General features: G+C 39.9%; 1 non-coding gene across 1 annotated transcript; it reads right to left on the bottom strand.

Annotated features, from left to right (window-relative positions):
• Positions 1 to 9,221: 9,221 nt before the first annotated feature.
• Positions 9,222 to 9,328, bottom strand: LOC131230079 (small nucleolar RNA R71). The gene has a single exon (XR_009163805.1). It is a non-coding gene; the product is annotated as a small nucleolar RNA R71 (small nucleolar RNA).
• Between the last annotated feature and the right edge of the window lie 6,375 nt (positions 9,329 to 15,703).

The raw sequence follows: 15,703 nt of genomic DNA, 5'->3' as shown, positions 1-15,703 counted from the left end.
CCTTAAGCCGTACCTTTAAGTACTTTTCTAAGAGACTAGTTCACCTTGGGTGTCCTCGTTGCATGAGCTTTTTCGGGTGGCTAGTTCTCTTTGGTTGACCCTTTTGCCAATTGGATGTACATCCATAGGTTCATGAACATATGCATGCATTCATGCATTTAAACAAGAATATATTTGTGGAATTTATTCCTTATACGTATCTGATAAAATTTGTCTTATTACTATGATGACCGTTATGAAATATTTATTATATACTATTCCTGACAACTATGCTTAATTATCTTGATGCTTAATAAATCTTAGGGGTTATACCTCACTGGGATAGCCATTGAAGCTATCAAACCATATTCAATATGCAGGAGATGCAGATGATGTGTATGCTGGTGTTCATGTGGAATAGGAGGAGCTAGATGAATTTGCGACTCTCTATTCCTGATTACATTTGTATTTAATTTGTATTGTCATATTTTGTAAAAACTTAAGACATTGGTTTGTATAAGTTTTCAGGCAACCACTCGAATATTTGGTTATGTGTATTTTGACTCCCTCGAATACTTGATTTGTTTCTATTCCACTAGATTACTAACTCTGATAAAAAAGTACGTGAAATTTAGGCTATCTTTAACAGTTAACACTCGAGTTTTTGGAAAACGAGTAGTGTACTCAGGTTTCAAGAACTGGGGTGTTACATGGGCCCCATCCACACATACGTAGCGTGGCCTACCTCAATTTGTGCACACATAAGCATCTTTCAACTGGGTACCACAATAGGTCATGTCGTGTGGTGTTGGAATCGTAGCGGCTGCTGTTCAACCCCAAGTGAAGGGTTGTGATGTAGTAATAACTTAGTGAGAATGAGGTCAAATCCACAGGGAATGGGGAACATGGTCTAGAACTAATCTAAGTCTAACTTGGTTGATCTAGTTTTTTAATCCAGCGATTTAGAAAAATGTTTTAAAATAATAAAGATAAAAAGACTAAGGATCCAGGAATCCGCCTACAGCAATCTCAACATTAGTCTATTAATTCAACGATAACTCGATTGGAATCAAAGTCTTATCCCATCCAATCGGATGATAGAGCGGTTAAAACAGACTCTAAACTTTCATTGGATTAGTTCTCTCATGAAGCACCAATGTGATGATCGTGAAGAATTTAACCATCTACCATGCCCATGAGATAATGTTAAATTATGAATTTTATAGATCACACAATTGTAAAATAGATAAGAAGATATCAAAAGCTTTCCAAGCATTAACTATAATTGGAGTCACAATAAACCACAGAAAATTGGAAATATTCCTTTATTCAAACTAGAAATCAACGGAAGTTCAAACATAAACTTGAACAAAACAAGATAAACGTTAAAATAAACTATAAGTTTCATCCCTTAGCCTTAGCTAAGAGATTAGCCTAAGAAGACTAACATCCTAGAAGAAAAATAAAAAGATTAACTAGAACCCGTGAAGAAATTGAAGTAGAAGAACGTTGTCGGCCCTCCACCTAGGCCTTCTCTCCCTTTCAAAACACTAAAAGATGATTTGGAGAAGCCTAGGGACTCCTTTAAATAGTTTTGCAACTCAACCTTTCGAAATGCCTCAAAAAAGTTCACAAATTGCTTCAAATTTACACACTTTGCGCATCTTTAATGGCAAAGTTTGATGTCATCGAAGGCCTTTGATGACACCTTCGATGTCATCGAACTGGCTTCAACGCCATCGAAAATAGTCCAAAACTGTCCAGCAAGTTGAGCCAAAATTCATGAAATTGTCGATGTCATCGAAGCCACTTCGATGCCATCGAAGTCTATTTCGAGAATTATTTCAAGAATTTCTCTTTTAGACTCAAAATTTCATAATATCATTTTTCTGTCCAATTTTCAGGATTCATTTTCTTCACTTCAAATCGTTTATTCTCTTTATTCCTCACTTAGTTTCTTTAGATCTTTGGCATGTGAATTCTTCATTAATGACTTCCAAGTCTCCAATTCTTCATTATCTTCTTTTGAGCTCTAAATCCATCCATTTAAGCATATATTCGTCATAAGCTTCCGAATCATCTCGCATAACAAAAATGTATATAATTAAATCAAATTATCAATTAAATGCCATGAAAACTAATGTAATTAAAGGGTTAAATATGTAATATTTAAGTCTCAACACACCCCCCCAACCAGCATTTTGCTAGTCTTGAGCAAAACATGCGAAAAATATTTTGAAAACCAATGTGTAATTTCCATAAGCTCAAGTGATTCTAAAAACAATCCAGATTATAGAAATCTAAAATACATTAAAATTAAGCACTGCTTTCTCCTAAACTCTAGTACTTTATAAATTTCTTAATTAAGTTTAAAGTATTAATCATCTAATTAGAACAATTTTAAACATTGAGTTCCATGGGTGCATAGTGAAGTCTATAGACTCAAAAGAGTTCGAGATAACTAAAACCAAAAACAAAACTTGCCTTACAATTCAACACTCTATTCTTCTAGCTTTTGATTTTTTCTTCAATGGCTTGCACTCTATTTAACTTTTTTCTTCTTTTCAACAGCCTTAATGAACTTTAATAGGTATCTCTTTTCGACAATAACTATTTTTTTGCTGGGTATTTTCTTTTTCTCACTTTTTTCTTCTTCAATTCTTCTCATTGAATATGATAGACAAATTCTCCAGGTCTGGTTCCTATTTGTAAGATCCGTATCCTAGTCCATACCGTTCCGTAGGCTTCAGTGGTCCTTCCGGTCAAATTCCGGCAATCCTCGACCCGTATCCAATGTTTACACGCTATCCTAAGCCGAGTCCTACATACCAAAGTTGGCTCGACCCGAAACTTGTATCTTTGTGACCATGTCGTCGCCACGGTTCCAACGCCGCAACTTGCACACCGAATTAATACCTGAGCCAGGAGATGTGGGCCCGCGTTCATCTCGAGGGAAACGCCGCACATTGCGAATTCCAAGAGAATCTCTACAACATGTTCCATCCATCAATCAATCAATCAATGTCAAATACAAGTCAAGTACACTCCATACCTCAAGTACCATCACCCATCCCTCTTTCTCCACAAAGTCAACTCTTTCTCCCCTACCCATCCCTCTTTTACAAAAGTTTCAAACAAGACCTTACCTCCCCATTCCCTTCCTTACAACACCCATCCATATCAACCCATCCCCCCTCTCTCTCTCCCTCTTTTCTCAAAACTTCCAAGAAAAACCCCACGTCCAAGCCTTCCCAAGCTCTCCCAAATCAACAAGTGTGGCCCACCCTCTCATCTCTCATCCCCACTATCAAAACTCCATCAACCACCGTCAAAAGTTGAGCATAGGAGCTAAGGAGGCTAAGGGAGAAAGAAGGAGGCCAATAGGTGGGTGATCCACCGTCGATTTCAAAACATAGGGCCCACTTAATGTGGGACCCATTGGTGCATGTATTGTATTGAGAGGGACCCATAGTGGCGGGGTCCCTCCCATCTCCACCGTACTCTCTTTCTCCCTCTCCCTTTCTCTATCTCCCTTTCATTTTTTATGTGTGTTGATAATGGTGTGTGTGTGTGGCCCACCATGAAGTAGGTATCTTATCCATGCCATTCACCTTTGTGGGACCCACCTGATGGATGTGTTAGTTCTACATTGTCCAGCCCGTTAACGGCCTAGATGGAAGGAAAAACACAAATATAACGTTGACCTAAATCGAGTGGGCCACATCCATGTTGGACCCACCATGATGCCTGTGTTTATCCATGCCGTCCAGCGTCCGTGGACGCTAGACGTGATGGTAGTAGGGTGTGGCTAACATGGATTGCGTGTACTGACATGGGTGTGTACTAACAAGTTAACAATATATATATATATATATATATATATATATATATATATATATATATATTTGAGCTTTTGGGGTTGACTGCTCATGTAGGCCCCACCTTGATGCAAGGATCAAATCCACGCTGTCCATCCTATTTCTTAGCTCATTTTAGGTGTTGAGCTGAAAAATGAAGCCAATCTGTTTATCTAGCGGGCCATAGCATAGGAAACAGTAGTTTTCACCGTTAAAATTCACTTTGACCTTTCTACACATGGAAACATGCCAAATATTGGGCTCATTTGGACTATCTTGAGCTGTAGAATCTAATGGCTGGGTCGAATTCACCTGATGCGGACCTCACATATGAAAAACAGTGAAAAAACTCCCTTTTCAAAAAAAAAAATTATATGACATGCAACGCCTGCTGCTACTGACGATGCAGCAGGACGCTGCTGCATTTGAGACTAGGGACCACGGGTCCCAATCATAGGCCCCACCGTGATGTGTGTTGAACATCCACGCCGTGCATTTGACGGCCCCTTTAGGGCAATGGGCTCCCTCCAAAAATCAGCCGTATGAGAAACTCTGGTGGCCCATGTCACAGGAAATAGTGGATTGAGCGTCTACCATTGAAACCCTTTTGGGTTGTCACAGAAGTTTTGGGTCATTATGAAATTTATTTTTCCTCTGCATCCAGTCCATGTGACCTTACCAACAGATTGGATGGTAAATAAACGTTATGGTGGGCCCTACGTGGGACCCACTATGGTGTATGTGTTTTGCCCACACCATCCACACCATTAGACGGGGGACCCACTATGACGTATGTGTTTTATCTATGTCGTCCAACCATTTTGGCTGGGCTACTGGAGGCAGGGGACCCCACCATGAGGTACGTGCTTTATCTATGTCGTCCATCCCTATGGGACCCACCATGATGCATGTGTTGCATCCAAACTGTCCAACCATTTTAAAAGCTCATTTTAGGCTTGAGACTAAAAGAATAAAAATAAGACAGATCTAGGATCAGGTGGACCACATTATAAAAGCAGTGGATTTAAACGTCCACCGTTAAACCTTTGGGCTACCAAGTTTGGACCTATATGATATTTGTGTTTCCTCTGAATCTAAGTCTTTGTGACCTTATGAATAGGCTAGATGGGGAAATAAACCCTATGATGGGGCCCACTGGAATTTAATCGTAGGAAAATCATTATCTCCACTGCTAGTTATTATATGGCCCAGTTGATCTTTTGATATGTGTAAGACCCGTATCCTAGACCCTACCGTTCCGTAGACTTCCACGGTCTTCCCAGTCGAATTTCGGCAACCTTAGACCCTTAACCAGTATTTGCGTGCGACCTTGAGTCACACGTTGTCAACCCGAGGTGACTCAACCCAAGACTTGTACCCTAGTGACCTCGTCGTCGCCGCAGTTCCGATGCTGCGTCTCCCGTGCCGAGACGATACCCAGGCCAGGAGATGTGGGCCCATGTTCGGTTCGAGGAAAACGTCATGCGTTGCAAAACCCAAGTGAATCTCTACGAAATGTCACATCAATCCATCAATTAATCAAAGTATAACCCATCACTCCATCCCATCTCCAAGTACAACTACCCTCCCCAAAAGTTAACAAGCACCTTACCTCTTATGTCACTCCACCATCCCTCTCTCCCATCACCTCATTCTCTCTCTCTCTCTCTCATTCTAAAAAAAAAAAACGTCCAAGCAAGAGAGCCTCTCATAGAGAGAAGCTAGTGTGGCCCACTTCCTACCACCCATTCCCACCTTTTGTTGAGGGTCAAATATTACATATAGACCCTAGTTATTATCGGATTTTATGAGCATGATACTGTTTAACGGCCCGATTTAATCGTGTCTGTGATGCAGGGTGTATTTAAGAGCTTGGATTGAAACAGGTGCTAAAAGTAAGATTTAATGCTCAAAATTCACCAAAGCATGGGACGGACTCCAGGGGACTAAGATCGACGGATTTACATACCAGAGATCAGAGAAAATCGAGAAACTAAAGCTCAAGTGGCCGGAAAGTCAGCCAGAATGCAAGATCACAAGGTTCTCAGCATCTGTTCGGCTCAAAACTTCATACATGGCTTGGGGACCATAAATTAACCGTACATGTCAAAAATCAGCCATTGGACCTTGGTGGTAGTGGGCCAATGGACAGATCAGCTCATGTATCTCTAATTTGAGGCCCACATGACATCAGGATATGCTCTGATTTTGGTCTCAACCCTTTGAGCGAGATGGGAAGGCGGATGAACGAAGCGGATTCCTTATGAACATTATAGTAGACCCCACCTGAGTGGCATGTGCACCATGCAACAAGTGCACGCGACATGCACTGCAACCAAAGTCCGGTCAAACCGACTTTGACCCGACTTCCTTCATTAAAACGGAAGTTTCCGTTTCCTGCTGCGTAAAAACAGCAACAAAGACATGCAGACATATTCAGGTGGGCCACCATCATCGTACATCGTGATGATCCACACCGTTTAGTGAGTTCAGGAGGTCAAACCGACAACATTCTAATCTACGGTCTGATTTTCACGAACAGTGCATGTACAGGAAGTCTCAAACGTGGGTCGGATGGCTGAAGCATGGATTTAGTGGGCCGCATTATTGGAAATCAAAAACCATTCCTTCCACACTGAAATTCCACTGCAAACCCAATGGACGAATTCTCTGGTTGCATCGATCAAGGGTCCACCGACATCATAGCGCAAGAAGTGCGCAGGCTCTGTTGCACACAACCGAAAGATCCGGGCCGTTTTGCAATCTTGGTGAGGATCGGACTGACGATCCTAGCCGACCAAATCCTTCCCTTGAGGCAATTGACACCACCAAGAAGTGCGAATGGATTTGATGTTCAAAACGGATCGGCTATTGTGCCGAACGCAGGTTGAGCACGGGTCCTCTGCGCATGTTGCTAACCGACTACGAAACAGAGTCAGTTGTGTAAGCTGACTTGCTTGATGTGCACGACCGCATGCTACTGTATGCATTCTCCACCGCTTCTCCATGCACCGACTCCACCACCTATAAAAAGGAGACGTGAGAGAGAGGAGAGTGGAGGATCTCGGTTTGGGCTTGAACGTGAATACGAGAGAGAGAGAAGGATAGAGAGTAGTTGCTGTTTTTGTTTTCCTTTGTTTTTGGAGAGTTCCAGCCGCATTATGTCGGGCTAAACCTCTCAGCTAGGGCTAAGAGGTGAAGTTTGTAGCGTGATGGGGTTGATCCTACGGCTTGAATGCATGTGATGAACTATATTTGATTCTAGTTAGATGAAAGAATGCTTTAGTTTTTAATGGTTTATTATGACTTACATTACAGTAGATCTGCGATGGCTTGAGTATTTTCTTTTCTTTTCTTGTGATTATGAAGCCAGGATGCCCTGTTGTTCACCATCGCCCCTTGGACATGGTGGAATGACGGAACTCTTCCTGACATTCATACATCACCCAGATTCACTGTGAATTAGTTTAATTCTGTTGTTTGCTGTCTCATGGGCATGGTTTTTTGATGGAATCCATTCTAATATACACCCGTTTGATCACTTGAAAACTAGATTAAATGAAGTTCAAAATTGATTTTTAGGTTATATCTTCCAACTAGATGAAGATGGGACTCGAAGTCCAGTTGAGTTCATGAATCGGCCGTAGATCTCCCTGATCTCTGCAAGTGAATCTTCTGAATCCCTAGTTTCCTACCTCTAAATTTTTTAAGTTTTACATTAATATTTCACCATTATTCCTCAAATTATAATCAATTTAGATTTCATCTTAGTCTAGTTCTACTTCTACCTAGTTTCAGATAACATACAGGTTTCAGTCCCTTGGGATTCGACCTCGTTCTCACCGACTTTGTTACTACATCACAACCCTATACTTGGGGAGTGAACAAGTTTTTTTGGCGCCGTTGCCGGGGATTGATGGTTGCGATTCTCTGAAATTAATTAGGTTTAGAATTAGTTTAAGATTAGGATTTTACTAACTTTAGTTTTAGATTTTTATTTCTATTTGATTTCTAGAACTAATCTATTTTCCCTGTTTTGTAGGATCTCGACATAAACTTCTAATTTGGTAAACCCTTTCTAACTTCTCTACTTTTTCTATTTTTAGAATTAGGATTTTAGTTTTAGAAACTTTCTTATTCTAGGTTTCTTTTTTATAGAAACTAACTTTCTATTTTATTTTTTATTTTTAGAAATTTTCTATTTCTAGGCTTTCATTTATTTTAGAAAGTTTTTCCCTTTTTAGAAACTAACCCAACTTTCCCGTTTTCTAGGATTCTGAGATAAGTTTCTAAATTGGTAATTTCTTTCTTAATTTCTTCCTTGCTATTTCTAGATTAGGATTTGTTTTCCTTTTTTTTAGGTAGATTTCTAATTCTAACTCTTTTAGAATCTAACTTTGTTTCCTAATTTATTTTTAGAAATTTACTACTTGTAGACTTTTTATTTAGAAACTAACCTTCCTATTTTGTAGGCTTTTAAGATAGAAATTTCTAATTCGGTAAGCTTTTTCTCTACTTTCTATTTTTCAGATCTCTTTGAGTAATTTACTTTCTAGTTTAGGACTTTCCTAATTTATTTTAGAAATTTTCACTTTCTTTTAGGAATTTCTTCTTTTAGAAACTAGTTTACTTCCATCTTTCTTTTTAAGAATTTTCTAATTTTAGTTCTTCTCTTTTTAGAATCTAACTTATTTTGTTTTATTTTTTAGGTTTTTAACTTAAGGACTCCAATTTGGTAACTTCTTTCCAACCCACTTTTTCTTTCTAGATTTTCTTTTCCTTTCTTAGGATTAGGTTTCGAATTAGATTGAGGGCTGCGAGTGTTTCATGCCCAAGTGGGCCTGTGATAACACTCGACATCTCTTGACTGAAGGAGGATTGGTTGAGGGGTTAACTATCCATCGCAGGACTAAACACTACTCGAAATCCTCTGAGTTAATTGAAGTGATGGCTGAAAACCAACCCGTTTTACCCCAACCTAGGGTGGAGGACATTTAGGATGAGAATGAGGTGCATCAAGCACCCCCGCCTCGTACTTTATGAGATTATTTACAACCAGCGGGGGTGAGTATGCCCTCATGCATGATTTTTTCTGAAAATACAGGACATATGGACATCAAGCCAGGGGTTATCCAACTCCTTCCTAAGTTCCATGGGCTTGAATCTGAAGAACCATATATACATTTGAAAGAGTTTGATGAGATCATAGCCACGTTATATTTTTAAAATGTGTCTGAGGACACAGTCAGGATGAGACTCTTTTCTTTTTCCTAAAAGGAGAAGGCTAAGACGTAGTTACATTCACTGTGTCCTAGATCCATTGGCACATGGAATGATATGCAGAGGGAATTCATAAAGAAATTTTTTCCACATCATAAAACGATTACCCTTAGAAAAGCAATCAAGAACTTCACCCAAAAGGAGGATGAAACATTTTACCAATGTTGGGAAAGGTTCAAGGATTTGGTCAGTTCATGCCCACAACACGACTTTGAAATGTGGCGCATTACAAATTTTTTCTACGATGGAGTAACATCTTCCATGCGCCAAATGGTCGAGACAATGTGTAATGGAGAATTCATTAATAAAAATGTTGACGAGGTATGGGATTACCTCGATAGTCTTGCTGAAAAACACAATCATAGGACTATTACCCAAAATCGAACACCACGTCTAGGCCGACTCAATCTAAGGAGAAAGGTGGAATGTATCTCTTGAAAGAAGAGGATGATCTCAAGTATAAAGTGACTACGCTCAAAAGAAAACTCGAGGCCATGGAAGGAAAGAAGGATAAAGTTAATGAAAGTGTTTGCGGCATCTGTGATTGCAACATTCATACAACTGAAAATTATCCTACGATACCCGCCTTTCGAGAAGTGTTAAATGAACAATCCAATGCCGTAAATACTTATCAAAGACCTTTCAATGGACCGACCTCTAATATGTACAATCCTGGTTGAAAAAATCATCCAAACTTTAGTTGGAGAAATGGATAAACTGCTACCCCTCAAAGTTTCTTCAATCAAAATCCAATTCAGGGGAAATCTCAAGAAGAACCGGTTCAAAATTCCATGCAAGAGCTAACCCAGGCAATGTGAGATTTTATGTAAAAGAAGGATTCACGTATGACGGTTATAGAAAAGGGGATGCTTCCTGCACTATTGCTCCCTAATCCTAAACCGCAATATGAGATAAGTAATCCCAGCTCTTCAAATAAAATGGAGCACGCTAAATTCATCACCACTCTTAGGAGTGGGAAGATCATTGATAAAATCCTTCCGGTTAGGCCCAAAAGCCTCAAGAACTAGAAGAGGACAACAATAATGGATCTAGTGAGGCCCCACAAAAATTAGAACCGGAACTTCTAGAAAAGTCAGTTGCTCCATTTTCCCAATGGTTGGTCTCACCAAACCTCTCTCTAACTCTCAGGATATTTTAGAGGTGTTGAAACAAGTAAAAGTCAACATTCTTCTACTATATGTCATAAAACAAATACCTTCATATGTCAAATTTCTGAAAGACTTATGCACGACCAAACGACGGCAGAGTATTCAAAAGAAGATCTTCTTGACTGAGAAAGTGAGTGTCATCCTAAAGCAAGACGTGCCACAGAAATTCAAAGATCCTGGTAGCCCAACCATATCATGTGTAATCGGAGACCATCGAATTGATCACGCACTTCTTGACTAGGAGCGAGCGTCAATCTGATTCCCTACTCGGTATACAAACAGTTAGGTTTGGGTGAATTAAAACCCACCCTAACCACACTACAACTTGCTGATCGCTCTGTTCGTGTACTAAGAGGGATAATTCGGGATGTGTTGGTCCAAGTTGATAGATTTTACTACCTTGTAGATTTTATCATCCTGGACACTGCACCCATCAATAACATGAACACTCAGATTCCTGTCATTCTTGGTCGCCCATTCCTTGCCACTTCAAATGCAATTATCAATTGCAGGAATGGTGTCATAACTATGTCTTTTGGGAATATGACATTAGAGTCAAATATCTTTTTCAATAACGACAGAAATTTAGAGGATGATGATGATTTCCACGACATTAACATGATTGACTTTTTAGTGGAAGATACGACACCTTGACCTTATCCTCTGACCCTCTAGAGATGTGTCTGGCCCACTCCCATGATTTTGATGATGACATGATTAGGGAGACGTGTGCCTTGCTTGATACTGCACCGATACTTGAAGTTACCCGGTGGAGGCCACAATTTGAAGAGTTGCCCCAAACTGATGTAGTGCCTCTACCATCTAACCTCAAGCCGCTGAAGCTTGACCTAAAACCTTTGCCCTCTGATTTGAAATATGTCTATTTAGGTCAAGATGAGACATACTCGGTGGTGATCTCTACCCACCTGGAGAAAGAACAGGAGAGTATGCTTATCATTGAGCATAAGGGAGCCCTTGGATGGACAATAGCAGACCTCAAGGGAATCAACCCCTCGATTTGTACTCACCGCATATATCTTGAGGATAATGCGAAGACCACTCGATAATCATAACGTAGACTAAATCCAAACATGAGGGAGTGGTTAAGGCTGAAGTTCTTAAACTATTGGATGTGGGTATCATATATCCCATATCCGATAGTCAATGGGTGAGTCCAACTGAGGTGATTCCTAAGAAGTCTGGGATCACCATCGTAGCCAATGCCAATAATGAATTCGTACCAACAAGAGTTACTACTAGTTGGAGAATGTGTATTGACTACAGGAAGCTAAATACCGTCACGAGGAAGGACCACTTTCCTTTGCCCGTCATTGATTAAATCTTAGAAAGGCTAGCTGGTCATTCCTATTACTGTTTCCTTAACGAGTATTCGAGCTACAATCAAATTGAAATCGCCCCTGAGGACCAGAAAAAGACCACATTTATATGTCCCTACGGCACCTTTGCTTACAGAAGGATGCCATTCAGATTATCTAATGCTCCTACCACCTTTCAGCGATGTATGATGAGTATCTTTTCTGCCATGGTGGGAAAATATCTAGAGGTCTTCATGGACGATTTCTCTGTTTTCGGTTCATCTTTCAGCGAGTGCTTAAAGTGTCTTAAATGTGTGTTGAGGAGATGTGAAGAAAAGAACTTGGTACTTAATTGGGAGAAGTGTCATTTCATGGTTCATAAGGGAAATGTCCTTGGACATATTATCTCATCCAAAGGAATCGAGGTGGATAAGGCAAAAATCAATCTTATCTCTAACCTACCTCCACCCAAGAACATTAGAGAAGTGCGATCCTTCTTAGGACACGCAGGATTTTATAGGCGATTCAGAAAGGACTTTAGTCTTCTCTCTCGTCCTTTGTGTAATCTACTTCAAAAGGATGCATGATATGAGTGGACTAAGACATGTCAGGAAGCTTTCACTAAGCTTAAGGGCATGTTGACTAGTGCACCCATCATATAACCACCCGACTGGGGCATTCCTTTTGAACTTATGTGCGACGCGTCTGATTATGCTCTTAGGGCGGTTCTAGGCCAGCGAAAAGATAAGAAACCTTATGTTATTTATTATGCGAGTAAGACTCTAAATCCTGCCCAAGTGAACTACTCGACTACGGAAAAAGAACTCTTGGCCGTAGTGTTCGCTTTGGACAAATTTCGGTCCTACTTGATTGGATCCAAGATCATTATTTACACTGATCACGCGGTGCTTAAGTATCTTCTGTCTAAGAATGATGTTAAGCCCCGCCTGATACGATGAATCCTCCTACTCCAGGAATTTGACCTAGAAATAAAAGATAAAAAAGGAGTAGAGAACGTAGTGGCTGACCATCTTTCTCGCCTTAATCCCTCTAATTCCCTTAAAACAACACATATCAATGACATGTTCTCTGATGAATAATTGTTCAGAGTCTCCCATTCACCTTGGTTCACTGATATTGCTAATTATCTTACCACAGGTTCCATACCGACACATTGGACTGCACAAGATAAGAAGAAAGTTTTCACCGAGGTGCGCAAATTTTTCTGGGATGATCCATATTTATTTAAATATTGCCTAAACCAAATCTTAAGGAGATGTGTGCCAGACATTGAGCATCAGAGTGTCATCTCTTTCTGTCATTCATAGGCCTATGGTGGTCACTTTTCTGCCAAAAAGACCATAGCCAAGATTTTGCAGTGTGGCTTTTACTGGCCCACTATGTTCAGGGACACTCATGAGTTTTGTAAAGCTTGTGAGCGTTGTCAGAAATTGGGAGCATTGTCCCATCGAAATATGATGCCCTTGAATCCCATTCTTATCATCGAGACATTTGATTGTTGGGGCATTGATTTAATGGGACCATTCCCCCAATCTTTTGGAAATCTATATATTTTGCTCGCTGTAGACTATGTCACTAAATGGGTTGAAGTGATTCCGTGTCGGAATAATGACCATTGCACAGTCATTAAATTTCTAAAAGAGAACATCCTTTCCCGATTCGGAACGCCTTGAGCTATCATTAGTGATGGGGGCTCACACTTTTGTAATAAGCCATTCGAGAGTTTAATGAAGAAATACGATATCTCTCATAAGGTGAGCACCCCATATCACCCACAGACAAGTGGGCAAGTTGAGATTTCCAATAGGGAGATCAAACACATTTTGGAGAAAATGGTTAACCCTGACAGTAAGGATTGGTCAATTCGATTGACTGATCCCTTATGGGCTTACCGTACTGCGTTTAAAACCCCTATTGGAATGTCTCCCTTTAGACTTGTCTATGGGAAGACTTGCCACTTGCCTGTGGAGTTGGAACATAGAGCCTACTGGGCAATCAAAAAATTGAATTTCAATCTCGACAACGCCGGCTCGCTACGCAAACTTCAGTTGAATGAACTCGAAGAAATCCGGAACGATGCATACGAGAACTCGAGAATTTATAAGGACAGAATGAAGGTATTTCATGACCAACGTATTCTACGAAAATCATTCACACCTGGTTAGAAAGTCCTTTTGTATAATTCTCGATTACATCTCTTTCCAAGTAAGCTTCGATCTCATTGGACTGACCCTTACATTGTGGTCACTGCGTATCCTCATGGGGCCGTTGAGATAAGAGATCCTGACAATGGCAAGGAGTTTAAAGTAAATGGACATCGCTTAAAGCCATTTGTTAAGAAATTTGATTCAGAGGACATGTTCATGCCTCTAACTGCTCCTGTTTACCAGGATTGATCTCCTAGTCTGATGGAGGTATAGGTAGGTTTATCGCTTTCATAGGACTAGGGTAGTTTACTTTATTTGTCTGGCTGAAGATGGTAAACTTAGTGCTCCTAGGAGGCAACTCAGCTTTTCATTCCATTTCATTTTCCTAATTAGTTAGTTCAATGTTTGTGGGTAACATTGCTGCAAACCCTCACGAGACTACAACTCGTCCACTAGGGGCAACCTAGGGGTTTAAAGGCTTGTTGCATACGCTAAATGCAATCAAGAACACCTGCGGAAGTGGTGTAGGTAGGATTTTATTTTTGTTATTTTTGTTTTACTTTTGTTGGTTTCTCTCTTGTGCTAACCCGCCCTTACGTAGATATCTTTGGAAGTCTCGTGATTTCTTCATTCAGGTACTGTCTTCCATCACTTTTCCTTTACTTATGTTGTCCCATGTGCATTGCATGCTTATTTCTTTTACATTGAGGACAATGTAGATTTTAGGTTGGGGATGGGAGACTAGGTTACCTAATCAGTATTTTCTTGATCTTGAGCAAGAATTGTGAAAATTTTTAAATTTTTCTGGAATTTCGTATGAATTCGAAGTGATTTTGACGACCATCTTAGATTTAGACTTACAAGATACATGATGTTGGTGGTTTATGTCTCCTGGATTTAGTTGTTTGATCGATTTCACAGTTGAGAGCGACTTATCAATCCATGATTAAAAGTTTTAAACATTGATTGAATCATAATTTTACATGTCACATCTCGCTTACACATTAAGGTTTCAGTCGATATTGAAGGATTAACTTGGTAATCACTAAACATGAAAGGAACCAACCTGAGAAAATTAAATGGATTGGGTGTACGATCTTCACCATAGGTTTGCTCCTTATAAATGAGGATTCGATTCCCCATGGATGATATGTAAAAAAAAGGGTTGGGTGTACAGTCTTCACCATAGGTTTGCTCCCTATAGGTGAAGATTTGATTCCCCTCGACGTAAAAAAAAAAAGAGTCTCGAAAGATGAAAACATGATCTGTGAGGCAAGTTTTGGTAATTCTCATGTTGGTTATCAATGATATCCTGAAATAGAGAAGTGGATTTTAATGATGTCAAGCCGAGACTATACTATACACCCATGGAACTCAATGTTTAGAATTTTTCTAATTGATGGATTACTACTTTGAACTTGATTATGAAGTTTACCGTGCGCTTGATTCCAGGAGACAGTATTGCCCAACATTCATGAATCTTAGATTTCTAGTATCTTGATTGTTTCAAAATCGCTTGAATTTTTAGAGATTGTCCTATAATTCTCAACTTATTTTTTACATACTTTACTCAGGACTAGCAAGATGCTGGTTGGGGGTTGTGTTGAGGGTCAAATATTACATATAGACCCTAGTTATTACCGGATTTTATGAGCATGATACTGTTTAACGGCCTGATTTAATCATGTCTGTGATGCAAGGTGTATTTAAGAGCTTGGATTGAAACAGGTGCTAAAAGCTAAGATTTAATGCTCAAAATTCACCAGAGCATGGGACAGACTCCAGGGGACCAAGATTGATGGATTTACATGCCAGAGATCTGAGAAAATCGAGAAACTAAAGCTCAAGTGGCCGGAAAGTCAGCCAAAATGCAAGATCACAAGGTTCTCAGAATCTGTTCGCCTCAAAACTTCATACATGGCCTAGGGAGCATA

This window comes from Magnolia sinica, chromosome 16 (assembly GCF_029962835.1).
Source record: "Magnolia sinica isolate HGM2019 chromosome 16, MsV1, whole genome shotgun sequence".
Lineage (NCBI taxonomy): Eukaryota > Viridiplantae > Streptophyta > Magnoliopsida > Magnoliales > Magnoliaceae > Magnolia > Magnolia sinica.
Note: the sequence above shows the minus strand (reverse complement) of the source record. Positions and strands in the feature narration are given on the sequence as shown.